General features: G+C 33.1%; 1 non-coding gene across 1 annotated transcript; it reads right to left on the bottom strand.

The window, feature by feature from the left end:
- Positions 1–439: 439 nt before the first annotated feature.
- Trnas-uga (transfer RNA serine (anticodon UGA)) lies at positions 440–521 on the bottom strand. Its single transcript has one exon. It is a non-coding gene; the product is annotated as a tRNA-Ser (tRNA).
- Positions 522–4,319: the final 3,798 nt, after the last annotated feature.

Raw genomic sequence — 4,319 nt, 5'->3', positions numbered from 1 at the left:
ATATATGCATCCACCTTTTTAAATGCTCACAGATATATATATATATATATATATATATATATATATATATATATATATATATATATATAATACTAAAACTCTGTCGTTCTTGGTTGTTTGCTTGTTTGCTTGCGCACTATCCTCCTCCTACTACTACTACTATGCCTCCTCTTCTTGCTACTAATATTACTTCTCCTCTTTACAACTACAACTACGCCGCCTCTTCCTCCTCTTACTACCATGATTGCTTTATTATCTCCTACACAGTGCATAAAAAATGATCCACTACGAATAGGATTCGGGCCTGTGCGGACATTGCCAAATCGGTGGATTTCAATTCCAACGCCTTAACCACTCGGCCATCCCAGCTTCTTTTCCAAATCACAGAAAAATGTTACATGATTGTTTTATTATTTTCTACAAAATTTTTCACACTATCCGCTAAGAACAGGATTCGAACCTGTGCGGGCATAACCCATTGAATTTCAAGTCCAACGCCATAACCACTCAGCCATCGCGGCTACTCCTCAAAATCACAGAAAGTATTACATTATTGTTTTATAATCTTCTACAAAGTGTATAGAAAGTGATCCGCTACGAAAAGGTTCTAACCTGTGCGCGCATTGAATTTCAAGTCCAATCCATCGCAGCTTCTCCTCCGAATCACAGGAAATATTACATGATTGATTTATTATCTTCTACAAAGTGTTTAAACACTATCTGTACGAACAGGATTCGAACCGGTGCGGGCATTGCTCATTGAATTTCAAGTCCAACGTCTTAACCACTCGGCTATCGCAGCTTCTCCCCCAAGTAACAGAAAATATTACATGATTTCTTCATTATCTCCTACAAAGTGTTTTAACACTATCCGCTACGAACAGGATCCGAACCTGTGCGGGCATTGCACATTGAATTTCAAGTCTAACGCGTTAACCACTCGGCAATCGCAGCTTCTCCTCCGAATCACAAGAAATATTACATGATTGTTTTATTATCCTCTACACAGTGTATAAAAAATGATCCGCTACGAACAGGATTCGAACCTGTGTGGGTATTGCCCATCTATATATATATATATATATATATATATATATATATATATATATATATATATATAATACTAAAACTCTGTCGTTCTTGGTTGTTTGCTAGTTTGCTTGCGCACTATCCTCCTCCTCCTCCTCTTCCTACTACAACTACTACTACTACTATGCCTCCTCTTCTTGCTACTACTATTACTTCTCCTCTTTACAACTACTACTACGCCTCCTATTCCTCCTCTTACTACTACTACTACTACTACTACTACGCCTCCTCTTCCTTATCCTACTATTACTACTACTGGTTGACATGTATTTTCCCTACTACTACTCTATTACTTCTCCTACTACTACTAATACTACTACTACTACTAATGAAGAAGAAGAAAATTGAAATAATGTATTCCCCCTCAGATCATGCCTAAACGCAAAGTTACAAGACCATAAGTGGCCGATAAAAACCCAAGCTGTGATGCAGGACCACTTATAATTCAATGGCTGTGAGTTTGTTTTTTTTGTTTTTTTTTTTTTTGTTTTTTCAAAAATAAACAATTATAAACAGAATGACTCATAGAAATCTTTTTAATATACTTTCATGAAAATGTTTCTGTTATGTCACAAAAAACTATTTTCTTTACGTCACAAGTGTCATGCTCATACATTAATTCCATAGCTAATATAACATACTGACCCCTTAGGGGATGTTTTGCAACTATTCTGTATTACAACTATACTGTCGCAATTTTCTCACAAATAAAGCAACTTTGACCTGTTGACAAAGTATTTTTTTTACTGTGTACGTTTTCAGCGGCCTAATGTTTTTTGCGTTTTAAATTATCCAAATAAACAATTGTTAATACTTTCTGCATTTTTTTTTACATCGTTCATTTCCTTGTTACGTGTAAGTTATTTTAACGCAATTTTCTTACAAATAAATCTACTATTTTACAATGTATTGTTTTACTATGTACGTTTTCAGTGACCCCAACAATCCATAAATGGCATTTTTCACACCAGATATTTTTTTTTAAATATGATTTTTTAGTATATGTCTGGAATCATGTTAAAAATAATATATCGGTAGCTTTAGCCATATAATAAATATTTGTTTTTATAACTTTGTTAAACAAAAACATTATATATATATATATATATATATATATATATATATATATATATATATATATATAATGGGCCAACAACCAGCAGTCTTATCAATCACGTTTATTGGATTTATTAAATGTTGCTATAATTTCTTAACACTGAGTGACTCAACGGGTCACGGTTTGTCTAGTATATATATATATATATATATATATATATATATATATATATATATATATATATATATATATAAGGGGAGGTCGATTTTTCACTTTTCTTAGAATATTAAAAAAAATGGCACTTGCCGAAAGTTCCCTCTGGACTTATTAAATACTCATGCAAAAAATTAGATTAAATGCTTGAGCGGTTTTTGAGCGTTTTGTATCAAAGTCGTAGACAAAAATATATTGAAAATTCTTCGTTGTTTCAGGGTTTGTCTTGAATATACGTGTGAATACCACAAAGTTCAGTATTTCAAATCAGGGGAGTTCTCTTTATTTGAAAAAGAAACATTAATATAACAAATCATAAATAATCTTCAAATTGAAAATATGTACCCCCCTTTTCATTTTACTTTTTTACTTTGAGGGTCACCACTTTTCAAAGCTCTGTGGCAACTCTAGAATAAGGGTTAAATAATGAGTAGATGTTCTGCACTCTGTCAAGACAGGAAAGAGTCTTTTGGAGCTCCACCCCAGATGTGGCATGAGTACTCCCTCTTAGAACGTACTTGTATTTTTGTTCAGGTAGAAGATCGTGGCAGGAGTGAGATACCCTCTGGAGTGGTTAGGGATCTGGTGTAGGTATTTCATTTCAGATTCAGGGTAAAAATGAGTCCCATAAGTTTTTAAAAACAGGGTGCTTTATCAAGGCAAGCGATGTTCATTTGAATCGGGGTAAACTGGGGTAAATGTATTAAAACTGACCAGCCATTCGTTACCCAATTACAGCACATGTTCAAGGTTAGAGGAGAGAGAATCTGAAATTTTTTTATCATTGACGGCTTTTGTAGTGTTCCATAAATGGTAGCATTGTTTGCATGGATGTCAATAAATAATCGAAAAATATGGTTTGTGAGGTTCTTGATAAAGATAAGAAAGAGAGTTGGGCCCAATGTGGATCCTTGGTGCATGCCAGCATTAATACTTTTACCTTCGTATTTCTGCCCATTAACGACCATTTGAATAGACCTATCAGAGCGAAAGGATTTAGTGCTTAAGAGGACATTTCCAGCTATTCCATAGCTAGAGATTTTATGAAGCAAACCTTTGTGTCAGACCCTATCAAATGCCTTGGATATGCTAAGAGCTATCGCTCTAAAATGAAACCTTCATCAATAAATTCACTGATTCTGTGTGATATCACAATTAGCACATCATGTGTTGATCTCTCAGAGCGGAAACCATATTGCATGTCACTGAAAAGGTTATTTTTATTGAGAAGATTGACAAGTTCTCCATTTATCATAGAGTTGCATAAGCAAATTGTCTTTTCATGTTATGAATTAAGCAGTAATATTTCAATATCTTAGAATTGATTTTTTTCTCTATAATAAGTGAACATATAACAAACAAATAAAGAAGAGACGAAACATTATTTTGATAGAGCCGTATATATACAGTCAAATTACTCCATATAAGAGCCCTTAGACAAAAATGACGGTCTCAATTTCTGACTTAAAACTTTGGCTGTGATGTGATAATGTCTTGATTGAAAACCATATACAGCTTGTGATGCTTCTGTTGTTCACTTGACTGCCCGTTCCACGCCATGAGAATGTGAAGGCAAATCTGGCAAGTCAAGCTTGTTCCCATTAAATAATGATTCTCGAAGTTCAGAATCAGACAAATCTTCCGTCATTGTTGGTTCCAAAATACCAAATAACGTCAAATTTATTAATTGTGTCCAATGAGTTGTATTAAAAATAATATTTGGTATTTTTTTAATCGTTTCTTGGTTGTACTCCCCACTCCTGAAAGAATATAAAAATTAATTGAATATTAAAAAAATTCAATGTGTACTGCTTTAATTATTATTGTGAAATTAGATAAAATCTTGAAAATGTTTGTATAAATTGAACTAAATAATTGAGTTATTGATAAATTAATAAATGTATAATTACCTAATGGCCAAAATTATTTTTAAAGTTTCTTCTCTTACTTCAATTTCCCT

Source organism: Euprymna scolopes, chromosome 22 (genome assembly GCF_053919585.1).
Source record: "Euprymna scolopes isolate OS-2025 chromosome 22, ASM5391958v1, whole genome shotgun sequence".
NCBI lineage: Eukaryota > Metazoa > Mollusca > Cephalopoda > Sepiida > Sepiolidae > Euprymna > Euprymna scolopes.
Note: the sequence above shows the minus strand (reverse complement) of the source record. Positions and strands in the feature narration are given on the sequence as shown.